The sequence below is a fragment of the Bos javanicus genome, chromosome 28, assembly GCF_032452875.1.
Source record: "Bos javanicus breed banteng chromosome 28, ARS-OSU_banteng_1.0, whole genome shotgun sequence".
NCBI classification, from domain to species: domain Eukaryota; kingdom Metazoa; phylum Chordata; class Mammalia; order Artiodactyla; family Bovidae; genus Bos; species Bos javanicus.
In genome coordinates this window covers 39,186,041-39,206,915 of record NC_083895.1, presented here as the reverse complement: position 1 = coordinate 39,206,915, position 20,875 = coordinate 39,186,041, and the positions used below count along the sequence as shown (strand labels likewise).

General features: G+C 39.3%; 1 protein-coding gene and 1 long non-coding RNA gene across 7 annotated transcripts in view; both read right to left on the bottom strand.

Moving 5' to 3' along the window:
* The window catches only part of NRG3 (neuregulin 3), a 1,226,542-nt gene that overhangs the window by 439,641 nt on the left and 766,026 nt on the right, over positions 1 to 20,875 (bottom strand). The window lies entirely within an intron of this gene.
* LOC133240530 (uncharacterized) lies at positions 296 to 19,507 on the bottom strand. Its single transcript, XR_009734251.1, has 3 exons — positions 19,353 to 19,507; positions 17,397 to 17,505; positions 296 to 324 (listed from the first exon to the last, which is right to left on the bottom strand). It is a non-coding gene; the product is annotated as an uncharacterized LOC133240530 (long non-coding RNA).

Here is a 20,875-nt window from a genome sequence, read left to right as displayed (position 1 = left end):
AGAGCAACTATCTATTTACAGCTTCCTGCATAGCTCAGTCAGTAAATCATCTGGCTGCAATGCAGGAGACCTGGGTTCAATTCCTGGGTAGGGAAGTTCCCCTGGAGAAGGAAATGGCAACCCACTCCAGTATTCTTGCCTGGAGAATACCATGGACATAGGAACCTGGCAGGCTACAGTTCATGGGATCACAAGAGTCAGACACGACTTAGCAGTATCTTTCTTTCTTTCTATTTACTATTTGACATGGGACTTCTCACAGGATTCACATGGTCAGGGAAACAAAAGAACATACCTTTGGATGAAATATCAGCTTGGATTCACCTTCCCAATTCCACCATGAGTCAACAGAAATATAAGAATGTAGGGAATATGAAAACATTATACAACATATAATTGCATAGTAAATTCTAACACTTCAAAAGGTTTGAGTATTTTTCCCCCTAAAATTTGAAAACTCCAATACTTTGGCCATTTGATATGAAGAAATGACTCACTGGAAAAGAACTTGATGCTGGGAAAGATTGAGGGCAGGAGGAGAAGGCGACAACCAAGGATGAGATGGGTGGATGGCATCACTGACTCGATTAACATGAATTTGAGCAAGCTCCAGGAGCTGATGATGGACAGGGAAGTCTGGCATGCTGCAGTTCATGGGGTCACAAAAAGCCAGACATGACTGAGTGAACTGAACTGAATCTGTCCTATTATTTTATATTTATTAACTGTATAACTAAATTATAACCCCAAACCACAATTTATTGAGTCAATGTATTTACACAGATCCATAAACTTTCCATCCTAAAAGATAAGGGAATTGCTACATTTTCAATTTTCCTCATCTTTTCCTCTTTCCTACCTGTCCTCATCTGATTTCTGGCCCAGATTTTTCTTGTGAAAAATCTAAATATAGAACTAATAACATTGAATACCTATACATCACCTGGACTCTATAATTCATACATACAAATATCCCTTATTTTATCATTTTATTTAATTTTTAAAGAATTTCAAAGTAAACTGTAAACAGTATACTTTACTCTTACTCAAAGTTCATATAATTACCTACAATTCAATCCTGTGGGTATGTTTTCCATGTAAAACTTAACATTCAGTAAAATACACATATTTTAAGTGTAACACCAAATCCTATTTTGGTTTATTTTGTCTTGTTATAAATTTTCTAGGAGTTAACTTTATACTTTGCCAACAAAGGTCTGTCTAGTCAAGACTATGGTTTTTCCAGTGGTCATGTATGGATGTGAGAGTTGGACTGTGAAGAAAGCTGAGGGCCGAAGAATTGATGCTTTTGATCTGTGCTGTTGGAGAAGACTCTTGAGAGTCCCTTGGACTGCAAGGAGGTCCAACCAGTCCATCCTAAAGGATATCAGTCCTGGGTGTTCTTTGGAAGGACTGATGCTAAAGCTGAAACTCCAATACTTTGGCCACCTCATGCAAAGAGTTGACTCATTGGAAAAGACTCTGATGCTGGGAGGGATTGGGGGCAGGAGGAGAAGGGGACGACAGAGGATGAGATGGCTGGATGGCATCACTGACTCGATGGACTTGAGTTTGGGTGAACTCTGGGAGTTGGTGCTGCACAGGGAGGCCTGGCGTGCTGTGATTCATGGGGTCGCAAAGAGTCGGACACGACTGAGTGACTGAACTGAACTGAACTTTATACTTATAGGGGATAACATTTTTCTCTCTCACTTAATATGCAATCCTTCAATATTAAAGGTAAAAAAAAATCAGTGTGCTTATACTTTATCCTCCCCCCATCATAATATCCTGACTTTTGCTAGTTTTATTATTAATTAAATGTTGTTGATGATCTTTTAAGTTGGTGTTTTGGTTTTTTTTTTGGCTGTACCATGTGGCATGTGAAATTCTAGTCCCCCAACCAGGAATTAAATGCCCCCTGTAGTGGAGTAGGAGTAGGAAATGGAAACTCACTCCAATGATCTTGCCTGGATAATTCCATGGACAGAGGAACATGGCCAGCTACAGTCCATGGGGTCACAGATTCAGACACAACTGAGCAACTAAAATTTTCACTTGCCCTGTAGTGGAAGTATAGATTCTTAATCTCCAGACCAGCAGGAAAGTCCCAACATCATCATGGTTTATCTTTGCTTCTATGACTATGATTCTTAAAAACATTTAGTTTTATTTCTATATTTAAGAAGAAATCAACAGTATCATCCTTTATATCACTGCTTTTCCTTTCATATCTTGTTTGGCTTTCTTAGTTCTTTCTACTCACGTTTCTGCAAATATATGTCTACTGTCTTTGTGGTTAATGTATTATACTTTATACTTGGCTTGTACCATAATACTCTCAGAGATGACAATTGCATCATTCTCACTCTCTCTTTAAAACTCCAGCTGTTTCAGGTCTCCCTCCTGTTGATGACCTTGTCGAAACCAACTCTAAGTGTCAGGCAAGAATGACCTCATCTTTCCACCACCAGTTCTAGCAGCGTACATGCCTCTCCTCCTACTGACTTTACTTTTCATCATGTTAAAATGAAAGAATATGTGTGCTCCTTCTGGAGGCCAAACATTACCTTTGTTCTTTCATATTTTCATGGATGTAAATGTAGCCTTATCTCCTCCAGCCTCTACCTTATCTGTCAATTATCTTCAGAAAAATTACTCAACTAATACCCTCCTGTGCTTACTGCCTTTTGGCCTTCTTCTTACCATTTCCAATTGGACTTTCATACTCACAACTTCAGTATAATCAGATCAGTCACTCAGTTGTGTCCGACTCTTTGTGACCCCATGAATCGCAGCATGCCAGGCCTCCCTGTGCAGCACCAACTCCCAGAGTTCACTGAGATTCACATCCATCGAGTCAGTGATGCCATCCAGCCATCTCATCCTCTGTCGTCCCCTTCTCCTCTTGCCTCCAATCCCTCCCAGCATCAGAGTCTTTTCCAATGAGTCAACTCTTCACATGAGGTGGCCAAAGTACTGGAGTTTCAGCTTTAGCATCATTCCTTCCAAAGAAATCCCAGGGCTGATCTCCTTCAGAATGGACTGGTTGGATCTCCTTGCAGTCCAAGGGACTTGCAAGAGTCTTCTCCAACACCACAGTTCAAAAGCATCAATTCTTTGGCACTCAGCCTTCTTCACAGTCCAACTCTCACATCCATATATGACCACAGGAAAAACCATAGCCTTGACTAGATGGACCTTTGTTGGCCAAGTAATGTCTCTGCTTTTGAATATGCTGTCTAGGTTGGTCATAACTTTCCTTCCAAGGAGTAAACGTCTTTTAATTTCATGGCTGCAGTCACCATCTGCAGTGATTTTGGAGCCCAGAAAAATAAAGTCTGACACTGTTTCCACTGTTTACCCATCTATTTCCCATGAAGTGATGGTACCGGATGCCATGATCTTTGTTTTCTGAATGTTGAGCTTTAAGCCAACTTTTTCACTCTCCACTTTCACTTTCATCAAGAGGCTTTTGAGTTCCTCTTCACTTTCTGCCATAAGGGTGGTGTCATCTGCATATCTGAGGTTATTGATATTTCTTCCGGCAATCTTGATTCCAGCTTGTGTTTTTTCCAGTCCAGTGTTTCTCTTGATGTACTCTGCATACAAGTTAAATAAGCAGGGTGACAATATACAGCCTTGATGAATTCCTTTTCCTATTTGGAACCAGTCTGTTGTTCCATGTCCAATTCTAACTGTTGCTTCCGGACCTGCATACAAATTTCTCAAGAGGCAGATCAGGTGGTCTGGTATTCCCATCTCTTTCAGAATTTTCCATAGTTTATTGTGATCCACACAGTCAAATAGTTCTTATTAAAACTACCAAAGACAATATTTTGCCAAAACAAATGGTCATTGACCCATTCTCTTTTTAAAATTTTTTTCTTTGCAGCACTTGATACAGATGACCACTCCAATCAGCCATCAGTCTAATGTCTATTCATCTACTGAACGAGGTAAAACCATCTTCTCTTGGCTTCTGTGACACTGCATTTGTCTGGTTCTCTTCATACTTCATTGTCTATAACTTCTCTGCTTCTAGGGCAGGCATTCTCTTCCCTACCAACTTCCTGAATGTCTTGTGCACAAGAGCTAAGAGTTATTTAGAGAATCTAAAGATTTAGAGGAAGCTTTTGTCCTTTCTCATTCATAGATTATATGTTTTCCTTTGCTGTGAACTGTCCTCTGGGAAGAAGAGAGTCAGGCATAATTCCATGTGACTGCCTTCTATTAAACCTAATTTGATTGCTCACCTGTAGATATTTACATGCATATTATCCCAAGAGAAGTGTATAGATTTATATACCTGAACGGGAAGTAACTGAGATGTCTGCTAGTTATCTTGGTCCAAGGACAGCTTTCAAAACAAGATCTTTAGTTGTGAGTAAAATTTCAAAGAATATATACTGTCAAGTTGCTCAGGCCTGTCCATAACAATGAAGAATTTAAATAATTTTCAATCTTAATGATTCAGACCACTGTGTTAACACAGCATGGCTCTTGGGAGATTCATGTGCAAGCCTAGAGAGACTACAAATCACACCTTATCATCAAGGTACGTCCATTATAAAGTGCATCGTAAGGTCACTGTCATAGATTAAAGCAAGTAGTTTTGAAGAGCACATGATGAGATAAAAAGCAAAAGAAGAACATTTTAGTAGCAAAGTACATACAGTTTATTAAAGATATATTTTATGAAGAAACCCGCCACCTATAATTTGCCTAGGAGCCCAAAACTTTATCTGAGATAGATATATAGATATATATATATATAGATATATATATATATAAAACTTGTGATAATGTAAATAAATAGGTATTCTATTCTATTCTTTTGCCCACACCTTAAACAGAGGCTTTCCACAAGGTTCAGGCAGAGTCTTTTCTTTGTTCACTGTTGATTGTCTCTCCAGATGACTTAATTCATTGGAATAGTTTTCAATTATCATTGACTCTTTGTTTTTGGCCATGCTGCATGGCATGCAGGATCTTAGTGCCCCAACCAGGAATCAAATCTGTGCCTCCTGCAGTGTTTAAGAGTGGAGTCTGAACTACTGGACTGCCAGGGAAGTACCTATCATTGATTCTTAAAACGGTATCAGTAGGGCAGATTTTCTATCCTGTTGGATATCTCCTTCCAATAGATCAAACTTCAGTCAGTCAGTCAGTTCATTCAGTCATATCCGACTCTGTGTGACCCCATGGACTATAGCACGCCAGGCTTCCCTGTCCACCACAAACTCTAGGAACAGATCAAAATTACCATGATTCACATGGAATGCATTATCATCCCCACCAAAACTATTCTCTTAGTGACTTGGACAGAAACAACATCTACCCAGTGGACCCAGACAGACATCTGTGTGTGGCCCCTACCCTTTTCCTCTTATATCACTCATATCTAATCAATAATGAAGCTGTACTGAATCCATGAAATACCTTGCTCATAAATTCAACCTATCCTTTACTCTGCCATCATTTACTCTTGCTCAGCATCCCCCTCACATGGCGACTGCTTTTATCATTCTGACACTGCTGCTGCTGCTGCTGCTAAGTCACTTCAGTCGTGTCCAACTCTGTGTGACCCCATAGATGGCCTCCTACCAGGCTCCTCTATCCCTAGGATTCTCCAGGCAAGAACACTGGAGTGGGTTGCCATTTCCTTCTCCAATGCATGAAAGTGAAAAGTGAAAATGAAGTCGCTCATTCGTGTCCGACTCTTAGCGACCTCATGGACTGCAGCCTACCAGGCTCCTCCATCCATGGGATTTTCCAGACAAGAGTCCTGGAGTGGGGTGCCATTGCCTTCTCCGACGAGAGTTTAAAAGGCAAGAAGAGTGGCTGGGTAAGTTGCAGATAGTAGAGAATCATGTGTTTGGCAGTTACTGCCAAGAAGTTTCAAAACTGTCTCATTTCTTCTGTAGGAACTTTCCTAAGTCTTTGGAGGTATTCTGGCTGACTCCTTTCTGACCATTCTTCCATGACATGGACATTTCCTCATCTTCAGCTGCTTCTCCTGGGTGTCCCAAAATCTCTTCCTCTGGTATTCATGTCTTAGCATTTTACTTCTGGAATTTCATTAGCCTAACACAATCTCTTTCATAAATATAATTTCTTAAAAATAATCCCAGGCTGATAAAACCTATGCCAAGATTTACTTCTGGCATGAGATTTTAACCTTCAGTCTATCATCAGAATTGATTACATACAGTGACTTTTCCATTTGCAATCAGCCCTGTATACTGGGGTCGGGGTATGTTCAGCCTTCTCAAGGGTAAGTCAGACAAATTTCCCCATGGCCCCTAAACACAGAGGACAAATATCAAGTAAGAACATTCACACAGAGTGGTTCTGTTGCAGCCCCTCTCCATGGTCTTGAGTAGAAAAGACACTCAATCACTTATTCCACAGCACAACTTTTCACATATATACAAACTTCTTCATAATCCTACCCTCTCCACAAAAAAAGTTTAAAAAGCTAATCTCTCTCTAAGTTGCTCAGTAATGTATGACTCTTCACAACCCCATAGACTGTAGTTCACCTGGGTCCTCTGTCCATGGAATTCTCCTGGCAAGAATACTGGAGTGGGTTGCCATTCCCTTCTCCAGGTGATCTTCCCAACCCAGGGATCAAACACTTACCTCCCACATTGCAGGCAGATTCTTTGCCTTCTGAACCACAAGGAAGCCCAAAAAGCTAATCTACTTTCTCATTTAGTGAAAGAAATACATAAAACATTTTAAGAGTCACAGGAAAGTTCTCCATTATTTCCTCGGTAAGTCTGCATTTATTCTAATACATGACTTGGAAATTGTTAGAAATCTATTATGGGCTTCAATTTATCTTCTCACAGTAGTCTTATGCATATTGCCAAATCCCTCCTACTTAACCTATTTCTAGATTTCCCTTACCATTCATCACACACACAAACATATACACAGAAGAGAACACACTTTCATAGGTCTCGTTGTTTCTTTAGGGTTGCTTAAGATTTGGGGGCAATCACTTTAAATTAAGACTCTAAACTGAATGCTGGGAATTATTTTGTTAAGACCTATAGGGTAAGGAGGGGGAAAGGAAGAACATCACACTCAGAAACAAAGCCAAAAGTGCTGAAAGATGATACTGTTCTGATGTCAGAAAGAGCCATGGGAGAGAAGAATGCCAGGAAGTGTATACAATAAATTCAATAGCTAGTTAAGGCACCACAAAGCCTTCCTCGGGAGTCAGAAACATAATGGAAGGGAGCAAACGGGAGGGAAAGAAAGGAATTTGAAATCATTGACTATATTTGTATTTTGACTTTCGCAGTCTCTTCCTCTGGACTACTGCCATTATTTCTTGAAGACACAGTCAGATTTGCAATAAACTGACCTCTGTTATCTGATTATCTATCTTACATCCCCCGAGGAGGGTATGTGTTTATGAGGAGAGGCAGAAAGGAAGATATGTGGGCTGGACACCTTTAATAGATTAAAATCAAACTCCTAAATTCTTTCCTTTTGTTCTGTGTGGACTGTAGTTAAACAAGTTGTCCAATTCACATACTCTCCAGGGACTACCTGAGTGCGTTACCCCAGGGCTTGAATTTTTCATCCAACTGACTTCTCCTGACTAAAATGAGCCCAGTCGTCATGAAGCAGTCAAACCTTCCCCTCCCACTTAAAGGAGCAGACATCAGACAGACATCTCTTCCCTGCCTCACCAAATCTTGATCTTTTTTGCTCAGTAATACCTACCATGATGCAACTGCCAATCACGAATCTCCCCCAAAACACCTGGCCCTTTAGTCTTCCATTTCAGTTCTACTCTGGTCTAACTTCCTCAATTTGAAGCACTAAATGGAGAACAGTAGTATTTAGGTTATGTGGCTCCTGACCCTGTGATAATAGGGTCTTAGCCTCTTACCAATTGTACAGGATTCTCTAGGAGGTAGCAGAAGATTCATTTTGCAGGCAAGCATGCTCATTTTAATCAAGTGTAGGAACCCAAAGAAATCACAGGTATTTAAACATAAGGATAACCTGAATACCGTTCATTCGCTCATTCATTCATTTGTTAATTTGTTAAGTATTTAATAAGTTCCTTCTACAAAAGAAAATAAGTATTATTAAAGTATTTATGGTAAGATAGTATTAAAATCAATTAATAACCCACAAATGAAAGCATTTTTCTCTTTCTTTCCCTAGAGCAGCTACTCAATAAACTCTGGAGTCATGAAAAGGAAACTGAGTGTCTCTTACATAGAATTATTATTTTGTTATGGAAGACATCTGACCATTGTAGGGCCCAAAGGCAAAGCAGATGAAACCAGAAAGTAAGAACAAAGATGGATCCAAGAAGTTCTCAGGGCCACAGGTAGATAGAATGTATTTTTCATAGCTCCAGGAACTGAGGAAAACTGTGTAACTAGGATCCAGCAATCTAGCTAGACATAGGAAAGACTTGTACAAGAAAAGAATATCTGAAATATTTGGAAAAAATTATTTTAAATGTTTCTCATATAGGATCTGTCTGTACTTTGTATGTATGGCTCTCAATGAGTTTAGATCACAGGGTTCGGGACACTGGGAGGGAAAGAGATCTAGGAAATCTTTAGTTCTTCTTCTACAGGAAGAGTGGAAGTGACCAGCAGACACAAGGCAGAAAATATTTGCTTCAACAGTTCTTGGACAAGCAATTAGGAACACTTCTTTGGGAACCACTAATGAACTGGGATAAAATAATGCAGCCAATGTTCTGCTCAAATGAAGGTATTTTCAAAAGTGAACAAGTATTCTGCTCACCATAAAATACAGCAAATCATGTATTTTGAAGAGTGTTCTCTCTTCTAAGCCATAGAACAAAAGGTTTTTTAACTACTGTAGAACATGTTTACGTATATGTCAGGGGCTTCCCTGGGGACTCAGACAGTGAAGAACCTGCCTGCAAAGCAGGAGACTTGGGCTCAGTATAGGAAGATTCTCTGGAGAAGGGAATGGCTACCCAATCCAGTATTCTTGTCTGGAGAACCCATGGACAGAGGAGCCTTGTAGGCTACATTCCACAAATTACCTTTAATAAGATTTCTGACATGTACATGATGCAAACACAAAATGTGATGATAACCACTGTTGGGCATATAATAAATGACTGTCCTATGCCTGATCTTTACAGTGCTTTGAAAATCGGGTGAAAGTCCTCTAGAAACTCCACCTCCCAGTCTTGACCCTTGTTAATATTATTGTCCAAAATTTCAACCATTTTCTCCTTTACTATCTACCTGATATTCAGGTAGGATAAATCCTACCTGAATGAAGTGGGCTTGCCTCTTTAATACCCTCTAGTTGAACTAAACTGAGTTGACCTGGTGAGAGAACATAATCTTGATAAAAGGATGCGTAGTTATTTAACAAGGATAATCCTGACCTCAGTTCAGTTCAGTCACTCAGTCATGTCCAATTCTTTGCGACCCCATGGACTGCAGCACACCAGACCACACTGTCCATCACCAACTCCTGGAGCTGACTCAAACTCATATCCATTGAGTCGGTGACGCCATCCAACAATCTCATCCTCTGTTGTCCCCTTCTTCTCCTGCCTTCAATCTTTCCCAGAATCAGGGTCTTTTCAATGAATCAGTTCTTTGCATCAGGTGGCCAAAGTATTGGAGTTTCAGCTTCAGAACCAGTCCTTCCAATGAATATTCAGGACTGATTTCCTTTAGGATGGACTGATTAGATCTCCTTGCAGTCCAAGGGACTCTCAAGTCTTCTCCAACACCACAGTTCAAAAGCATTGATTTTTTTGGCACTCAGCTTTCATTGTAGTCTAGCCCTCACATCCATAAATGACTACTGGAGAAACCAAAGTTTGACTACACAAACTTGACTACTTTGCTGGCAAAGTAATGTCTCTGTTTTTAATATGCTGTCTACATTGGTCATAACTTTTATTCCAAGGAGCAAATGCCTTTTAATTTCATGGCTGCAGTCACAATCTTCAATGACTTTGGAGTCCCCCAAAATAAAGTCTCTCATTGTTTCCATTTTTCCCCATCTATTAGCCATGAAGAAATGGGACCAGATGCCATGATCTTAGTCTTCTGAATGTTGAATTTTAAGCCAACTTTTTCAGTCTCCTCTTTCACTTTCATCAAGAGGCTCTTTAGTTCTTCGCTTTCTGCCATGAATGTGGTGTCATCTGCATATCTGAAGTTATTGATATTTCTCCCAGCAATCTTGTTTCCAGCTTGTGCTTCATCCAGCCCAGCATTTCTCATGATATACTTTGCATATAAGTTAAATAAGCAGGGGGACAACATGCAGCCTTGGCATACTCCTTTCCTGATTTGGAACCAGTGTGTTGTTCCATGTCCAGTTCTAACGAAGGAGGAAACAGACAGAGCTGGACTCCATCTTAAGCCAGTCTGTGAACATTAGGGACATGCATGGTCGCCCTCCCAATGGACTCTGAACTTTGTGCCCGGTGTCTATAGAAATGGCATACCAATGGGAAACCAGACCCCCCAGATAAAAGAGTCTCAGGACTTGTACTTGGACTCTCCGTTGCCTAAAAGAATATGCTAATTATCTCTGTAACAGAACAAAGTTGTAAATTCCATTATGTTTATCAAGATATGACCACAGTCCTATTGATAAATGTTCACTGTTTATCTAGTCTTGTGACACATGAATCATGGGTTAACTTTGATCGTATCTCTCTTTTACCTTGTCCAGCCTAGTTTCAAGGAATTTGGGGAGGTGGGTTTAAGCAAGTACACTTAAGGTATATAAGGTTTTCACAAAAACTGGTTAGGGTCCTTGGCCAAGAGGAGACTCTGCCTTGGGCCTGCCGGTGTAATAAACTGCACTCCACTATCTGCATTGCCTTCTGAGTGAGTTTGTTTCCCGGAACGCATGGCTACAACACTAACCGTTGCTTCTTGACCTGCATACAGATTTCTCAGGAGGCAGGTCAGGTGGTCTGGCATTCCCATCTCTAAGAATTTTCCACAGTTTGTTGTGATCCACACAGTCAAAGGATTTGGCATAGTCAATAAAGCAGAAATAGATGTTTTTCTGGAACTCTCTTGCGTTTTCCATGATCCAGCGGATGTTGGCAATTTGATCTCTGGTTCTTCTGCCTTTTCTAAAACCAGCTTGACCATTTGGAAGTTCACAGTTCATGTCTTGCTAAAGCCTGGCTTGGCGAATTTTGAGCATTACTTTACTAATATGTGAGGTGAGTATAATTGTGTGGTAGTTTGAGCATTCTTTGGCATTGCCTTTCTTTGGGATTGGAATGAAGACTGACCTTTTCCAGTCCTATGGCCACTGCTGAGTTTTCCAAATTTGCTGACATATTGAGTGCAGTACTTTCACAGCATCATCTTTTAGGGTTTGAAATAGATGAACTGGAATTCCATCACTTCCACTAATTTTGTTTGTAGTGATACTTCCTAAGGCCCACTTGACTTTGCATTTCAGGATGTCTGGTTCTAGGTGAGTGATCACACCATCGTGATTATCTTGGTCCTGAAGATCTTTTTTGTACAGTTCTGTGTATTCTTGCACCTCTTCTTAATAGCTTCTGCTTCTGTTAGGTCCACACCATTCCTGTACTTTATTGTGCCCAAATTTGCAGGAAATATTCCCTTGGTATCTCTAATTTTCTTGAAGAGATCTCTAGTCTTTCCCATTCTATTGTTTTCCCCTGTTTCTTTGCACTGATCATTGAGAAAGGTTTTCTTATCTCATTGCTATTCTTTGAAACTCTGCATTCAAATGGATATATCTTTCCTTTTCTCCTTTGCCTTTCATGCTTCTCTTCTTTTCTCAGCTATTCCTAAGGCCTCCTCAGACAACCATTTTGCCTTTTTGCATTTCTTTTTCCTGACCTATTCTGATTTTATTATGCATATCTATTATAGACTAGCCTGTTTTTCTGGTCTGGTTGATTTCAGGTTCATTCTTTTCAGCCTTCTATTATAATGACTTTGTTGCTGAATTTGCTCTCTATTCACCTGCATTCCAAAGCTCCTTGATTAACACTTTGCCTTACAGCTCTTCTCTATAGAGAGAAGACCCTTTTCAACCTGGGAAATCTTGCTAACCCAGAGGAACTGGGCCCTGCCCTCAGCGTAAGAAGATTAGATCTTGTGCATTATCAAAATTTTAGGATTAAGTTCAAGTCTCCTTAAAGACTTGCTCATATGCACCACACTCCAATTTAGTAAGTGCTTTATTATCACCTCAAGGGTAAAGGCTCCGGCATTTCTGGACGAGAATCATTTTCTTTATCACTAAACACAAGACTGAGGCAGACAACCACATGAATCAAATTGCTATTATTTATATTATTTCTATACCTTGAAAATATTTTGAACATTTATGGAACACATGATGTTGTTGATGATGAAGATGACTTCAATTATATACCCATTTTTCTGAAGATCACTCTTTCCACCATGCTCTAAGAAGACTGAGCTACTCTTTAATGCACCAGAGCTTCTTCTAAATGTTGCATTTATATAATTTTAACTTGAAACTGTTTTACCACTCTTATTGAAAGAGATATCATACAAAATGTACATAATCGGTGCACATCATAGCTGCCAGTAGAGGTGGGACATCAAGATCCAGAGCTCAGTTTCCAAAGGTAGATATCCTGGATTTGCTGTCTAGCTTCACCAAATCACATACAATATAATTCACAATATAACCTTTGTTCTATATATAAAATGGGATTAAATAGGATGTATATATGTATATATATATATATATATATATGTATCTCATGTATATATACATATGTGTACACAGCTCAGAAAGATGTGGAAGTTACCCTAATTAATTTGAAGAGATTAACATAATAGTTGGTATGCTCTTTTTTAGAGTTGTAAGTCATGACCCATACATGGGAAATATAAAAAATAACCACTGACAATAGAAATATTTGAATACTAGAACTAGATATGCCTAGTATGGATACGGGTGTGTGCTCAGTCATGTTTGACTCTTGGCCAGCCTATGGACTGTAGCCTGTGATGCTCCTCTGTCCCTGGAATTTTCAGACAAGAACACTGGAGCAGGTTGCCATTTCCTCCTACAGGGAATCTTGTTGACCCAGGGATTGAATCCACATCTCCTGTACTGGCAGATGGACTTTTTACCACCAAGTCACCTGGGAAGCCCAGATACAGCTAACAAAACATCATAAAATTTTAAAACTAAATTTGAGACATTTTTTTGTACTTCAATAATTATAAGATATGTTATGGGAACAATACTGAGGAACACAAAGGCCTTACTACTATAATATTTCTTAGATATTTTGTTGTTATTCAGTCACTAAGTCATGTCCAACTCTTTGTGACTCCATGAAATGCAGCATGTCAGGCTTCCCTGTCCTTCACTATCTCCTAGAGTTTGCTCAAACTCATGTCCAATAAGTAAGTGATGCTATCCAATCATCTTATACTTGGTCATCGCCTTCTCCTCCTGACTTCAATCTTTCCCAGCATCAGGGTCTTTTCCAGTGAGTTGGCTCCTTGCATCAGGTGGCCAAAGTACTGGAGCTTCAGCTTCAGCATCAGTCCTTCCAATGAATATTCAGGGTTGATTTCCTTTTGGAGTGACTGGTTTGATCTCTTTGCAACCAAAGAGACTCTGAAGAATTGAAAGCTTTACTCTACAGATCTTTGTCAGCAAAGTGATGTTTCTACTTTTTAATATGCTGTCTAGGTTTGTCATAATTTTCCTTCCAAGGAGTAAATGTCTTTTAATTTCATGCCTGCAGTTACCATCTGCAGTGATTTTGGAACCCAAGAAAATAAAAGCTATCACTGTTTCCACTTTTCCCTCTTTTATTTGCCATGAAGTGATGGGACCATATGTCATGATCTTTTTTTTTTTTTTTTTAATGTTTACTTTCAAACCAGCTTTTTCATTCTCCTCTTTCACCTACATCAAGAGGCTCTTTAGTTCCTCTTCACTTTCTGCTATTAGAGTGGTATCATTTGCATATCTGAGGTTGTTGATATTTCTCCCAACAAATTTGATTCCAGCTTGTTATTCATCCAGCCTGGCATTTCACATGATGTGCTCTGCATAGAAATTAAGTAAGCAGGGTAATAATATACAGCCTTGATGTATTCCTTTCCCAATTTTGAACCAGGCCATTATTCCACGTCCAGGTCTAATTGTTGCTTCTTTACCTGCATACAATTTCTTCAGAGACAGGTAAGGTGGTCTTGTACACTTATTTCTTTCAGAATTTTCCACAGCATTTTGTGACCCACACAGTCAAAAGCTTTAGCATAGTCAATAAAGCAAAAGTAGGTGTTTTTCTGGAACTCCCTTGCTTTCTCTATGATCCAGTGAATGTTGAAACTTTGATCACTGATTTCCTCTGCCTCTTTTAAACTAAGCTTGTACATCTGGAATTTTTCAGTCCATGGCCTGTTGAAGCCTAGCTTGAAGGATTTTTAATGTAACTTCACCAGCATGTGAACTAAGGAGAACTGTATGGTAGTCTGGACATTCTTTGCCACTGTTCTTCTTTAGGATTGGAATGAAAACTGATCTTTTCCAGTCTTGTGGTCACTAATGACCTTTCCAAATTTATTGACATATTGAGTGCAGCACTTTAACAACATCATCTTTTAGGATTTTAAATAGCTCAGCTGGAATTCTGTCACCTCCACTAGCTTTGTTTGTAATGATGCTTTCTAAAGCTCACTTGATCTCACACTCCAGGCTGTCTGGCTCTAGGTGAGTGGCCGAGCACAACATCATGGTTATCCGGGTCATTAAGACCTTTCTTGTATAGTTCTTCTGTGTATTCTTGCCACCTCTTCTTAATTTCTTCTGCTTCTGTTAGGTCCTTACAATTTTTGTCCCTCATCATGCCCATCCTTGCATGAAATATTCCCTTGATATCTCCAATTATCTTGAAGAGATCTCTACTCTTTCCTGTTCTATTGTTTTCTTTCTTTCTTTCTTTTTTTGAGTTGTTCATTTAAGGAGGTCTTCTTATCTCTCCTTGCTATTCTCTGGAACTCTGCATTCAGTTGGGTGCATCTTTCCCTTTCTCCCTTGCCTTCTGCTTCTTCTCTTTCCTCAGTTATTTGTAAAGCCTCCTTAGAAAACCACTTTGTCTTCTTGCATTTCTTTTGAGATGGTTTTGGTCACTGCTTCCTGTACAGTGTTACAAACATCTGTCCATAGTTCTTCAGGCACTCTGTCTACCAGATCTAATCTCTTGAATATATTAATAACCTCCACTGTATAATCATAAGGGATTTGACTGAATGGCCTCATGGTTTACCCTAACTTCATCAATTTAAATCTGAGTTTTGCAATAAGAAGTACATGATCTGAGCCATTGTCGGCTCCAAATCTTATTTTTCTTTACTGTACAGGGCTTCTTCATCTTCAGCTGCAAAAAAACATAATCGATCTGATTTTGGCATTGTCCATCTGGTGATGAACATGTGTAGTCTTCTCTTGCACTGCTGGAAAAGGGCCTTTGCTATGACCAGTGTGTTCTCTTGACAAAACTCTGTTACCCTTTGCCCTGCTTCATTTTGTATTTCAAGGCCAAACTTGCTTGTTATTCCATGTATCTCTTCACTTCCTCCTAGGATGAAGAGTATCTTTTTTTTTTTTTTTGGTGTTAGTTCTAGGAGGTATTGTAGGCCTTCATATAGTCAACTTCAGCTTCTTTAGCATTAATGGTAGGGGCATAGACTTGGATTACTGTGAAGTTGAATGGCTTGCCTTGGAAACTCATTTGGTTATACTTGGCTACCATGAATTTATATAGAGATGGTGTTATAGTATCTTTATTATATGCAGAAAGTTAATAAAACACAGGCTTACTTCTTACAAACTCAAATTCATCTTGAAGGAATCATGTATCTCCTTCAAATTCTCAGCATATATTATGACCATTATTCTAGCAATCCATCACTTTGGGTTTCTTAGTTGGAAAATCAGTTTGCCAAGAATCATTTTCCCACCCAGCTGTGATTCTTTAAAGCCTCAAAAAACAACCTGAGCATAAATCAAAGGTGCACTGAATCTGACATAAAACAAAAACTAGTTCTGGAATGAAAATAATCTGTTGTAAGAAAGTGGATTTTCTAAAATCTTAAAAAAATATGATTCAAATATCTAAATGACTTAGAAATGAAAAAATTTTATAACTTTCAGGGTTGAGCCATCAGCAGTAGAAACTTAAGAGAGGTGTATAGTCCTATTACAGTCCTGTTCATAAAATGATTACATGAATTAGAAAATACTAAATATGTAATTATATATATTATTTAGTGGCTTCTAATGATATATGCAGATGCTGATTGCAGCTATGAAATCAAAAGATGCTTACTCCTTGGAAGGAAAACTATGACCAAGCTAGATAGCATATTAAAAAGCACAGATATTACTTTGCCAACAAAGGTCCGTCTAGTCAAGGCTATGGTTATTCCAGTGGTCATGTATGGATGTGAGAGTTGGACTGTGAAGAAAGCTGAGGGCCAAAGAATTGATGCTTTTGAACTGTGGTGTTGGAGAAGACTCTTGAGAGTTCCTTGGACTGTAAGGAGGTCCAACCAGTCCATCCTAAAGGAGATCAGTCCTGATTATTCATTGGAAGGACTGATGCTAAGGCTGAAACTCCAGTAGTTTGGCCACCTCATGCAAAGAGTTGACTCACTGGAAAAGACTCTGATGCTGGGAGGGATTGGGGGCAGGAGGAGAAGGGGACGAGAGAGGATGAGATGGCTAGATGGCATCACCAACTTGATGGATATGAGTCTGAGTGAACTCCGGGAGTTGGTGATGGACAGGGAGGCTTGGCGTGCTGCAATTCATGGGGTTGCAAACTGTCAGAAACAACTGAGAGACTGAACTGAACTGAACTGAACTGAATGATATATGGGAAAGAAGACAAAAACAGACGTTCTCTTGGAAGTTATCTATCCATCCATTTTTTCAAATCACTGAGAGTCAATAATAATAGTGATCATAATGGACTAGTATGCTAAATGCTTTACATATATTAAATCATGAAGACTGAGCCTAGAAATGTTAATTAATCCATTCAAGGTAACTCAGGAAGTGTGATTAATGTTAACTTGAGCCCAGTTGTGACCCTATAAATATTTTCACCACAGAATGTTTCTCTTTGTAAATAAAGGGAGTTGTTACTAAATGCAAATACTGACTGTGACATTTCTACTATCCTATGTGACATATCTAATATTAGAAGCTCAGATTATAAACAATATGAGTTTGTCAGAATCAACCGAATCCTCGTTGGCATATATTTAGCCAACAGGGATCCATCCAATAAGATCACTAGCAAGGTTTCGGGCCCATGTCTCCCTGGGAAACAAACTTTTACCGACCTTTCAGCAGGGTGCTTTTCTCATGGTGTTCTTCAGTTACTACTCTTCCACTCTATGTTACCAGCTTGATCTTTACCATAACAGTAGGATCCAAGCTTAGACTGTGCAACTAAGAAGAGACAGACTTGGTAGAATTCAAGAAAACTAGACGTGAGGGAATTAAAAAAAAAAAAAAAGAATAGAAAATTGAAATTTAGCTTTGCAATTTTTTGTGTATGCATCAGTCTGTCCCACTGGCCCCAAGCTCTTCAAATGGCTAGAAGATATTAAGCAAGTGTTTAAGTCTGGGCCAAACCCAATAGATCTTAGCACTAGATGGAAAGGATGAGCTAGAATACAGCATAGAGTACATTTCTATGCTTAAACCTCTTTGTTTAGGCCAACCGTCACCCCCCATACATTCAGATATGTACATAGGCCAGGGGTGCTCAGTAAAACAGCAGTGTGAGTTCAAAGATCTGTTTTCTTCAGTTGGATATGGTGAAGGTGTATTGTCACTGAATGACTAGCTGTGTGAAGACCATCTTGTCATTGGCACTGGGCATCACAGCTTTGCCCAGGTCACTGTTGGTGGTGGATGCTGTCCTGTGGGAATGAGCAGTATCAGTGACTGCCTTTGCTAGGTTTTGGTACCACTGCTTCCAACTGGATACTGACAGCATCAGAGAGAACACCAGTTCATCAAAAATGCTGTAACCTGGCACAGCCACTATGGAGAACCGTATAGAGGTTCCTCAAAAAACTAAACATAGAGTTACCATATGATCCAGCAATCCCACTCCTTGGCATATATCCAGAGAAAACCATAATTCAAAAAGACACATGTACCTCAATGTTCATTGCAGCACTGTTTACAATAGCCAGGACATGGGAGTAACCTAAATATCCATTAACAGAGGAATGGATAAAGACTGGTATACATATTAATATATACAATAGGATATTATTCAACTGTAAAAAGAATGAAATAATGCCATTTGCAGCAACATGAATGAATCTAGAGATTTTCATACTGAGTAAGGTAAGACAGGGAAAGACAAATATCAATATGATATTGGTTATATGTGAAATATAAAGCAATGGTACAAGTAAGCTTATTAACAAAGCAGATATAGAGCTACGGACATAGCAAACAATCTTATGGTTACCAGGAGGGCAGGGGGAGGACAGACTGGGATATAAGACTGACGTAAGCATACTACTATATATAAATAGATAATTAAGAAGGACCTACTGTGCAGCAAAGGGAACTTGACATTCTGTAATGAATAAGGAGTAGAATCTTAAAAAGAGTGGACATGTGTCTGTGTGTGTGCCTGTGTGTGTGTGTGTATAACTGATTCACTTTGCTGTTCAGCAGAATGTAACACATTATAAATCAATTATACTCCAATAAAAATAAATAAAAACTAAAGTCAGATACAAAATATCCATTTCCTCCTTTGCTGGATAAAAGACAAACTATATTCCTGTTACTGCCTAGCAATTTGGTTTGGCATGTGACTGAGGTCTAGCCAATACAAAGTGAGGAGTCATAGTTCATATAATTCCCTGGCTGGTCACTGGAAAGCACCCTAAACGTGCTCAGCCACTATTTTCTTCTCCTTTTCACTGGTTGGGCTGATGATCTTTCGAGAGATCTTAACAATCAGATGCTAAAGATGGCAGAGCTGCCATCATTCAGAACCACTGAACAATTGTGTGGCAAGGGTCCCTATTTTCCCTGCCCTCTGCTTTATCTGGAATCTCTCTGAATTTTTATAGAGAAATAAATAATCTCATATATTATTAAGCCATTAAATTTATTCCCACAGTTTTGTCTATCCTTATTAAGTCACATAGTGACCATAGAAAACCAGAGCATAAAAGGAAAGGAAAATCACATAGTCCATAGCAGTGAATAGAATTTAATCATAGAGTGCAATGGATACGTCCTCTAGTACACCCCTGGAATACCTGTTTAGCATTGGAGAAAGGCAGATGGGATCAAAGCTGGAGAAGCAGTATTTTTGACCATTTCTATCACTCTATTTTTTATCTACAGGTTCCTAGGACCTGTAAGATATAAGTGATTAAATGGAAAAGTGCCTAGTAAAAGGAATGTTCCTCATTTAAACATCTATTACCTCACATGTGTCTTCATAATAGCATTTGGAATTCTTAAGAAATGGTAGTGTTCTGGAAAACCTTTAGAAAAATTTTTGAAAAAGCTGAGTTTTACTGAAGATGTTATGGCCTTGGGAAAGTCCCTTAATCTCCATAAGTCTCAGTTGAAATGAGAGGCTAAGAATATTTACCTCATAGTGTGGGTGAAAGGGTTTAAGGAAATGATATAATCAATGAAAGTCAATAGTACTAAGACTTCAGCTTATTGAAAAGAACAAAACACACAGAGCATTAGAACACTCTTAAGAACACTGAGTATTACGATTGCTCAGGATGTGACTTTGGATAGAATTGAGTTTACTGATTTCAGGCTTTGCTAACTTTTTGGTTGTTACCATAGTTTAGATCTTATTAAAACTATAAATGTTTATCATGGGATTCTGCCAACTTGGACCTCCTTTTAAAATATTTTGTCCATTTAATTTATGAAAATTAAAAGGGTAGGAAGCCTATTCTCTGCAAAGTGCTATAACTGGGAGCAAATATTTTTATTTCTATTTGTATTTTGGAGCTACTCTTTATTGAGATGTGTGCACCATGTTCCACCACCCAAGGCTGAACAGTCTGAAGCCCTGGCAGCAGCCAGCTGAGCTTTTATGACTCATGAAAACCCATCGCCCAGGCTATAATTCCAGCAGAGCCTAAGAATGCCTTTCCCCAGTGAGAAAAGTCTATAATGTGGTCTCCAAGGTTGAAAATGCAGGTGCCTCAGGTGAATCCCAGGCATCCTCTAGCCCTAACTCAAACTATGTAGCTTTAGTCTTGAAGCCACTTTTATTTTGATGCCTTGATAACTTTTGAATCACACATTTTGGGCTGTGCCCCTGCCCTGATTCTCATTCTGGTAGACTACAGCCTGACTGGGTTCATAGCCTTTCTGTGGCCCCTACAGGTGTGGGACCTCTTTCTCTGACACTGACTCTCCCAACCCCTTGACAACTCATTAAAACTTTTCAGTCCAAAGTCCAAGTGAAACACCAACCTGGCTCCTACCTGGTACTGAACATCAACAGTGCCAAAATCCCAGGTGCCCGATGCTAGCTAGCTGGTGCTCCACTCCAGTCCAGTTTGAGCAAAGACGTACCATAACCCCTTGTGAATAGAGTTTTGCACTGTGCAAACCCCCTAGGCAGACTGTTAAATTAATCAATAGGACTGGGGTAGAGAGTGAGCTTCTACTTTTCTAGCAAGCTCTGAGTAGATGTCAATGCCACAGGTCCACGGACCACATTCTGAGTAGCCAGTAAATCTGTGACTTCCCTCTTTGGTATCCTTCAGGCTGCAGAATTCATCCCTCAGCTCCATATGGAGCT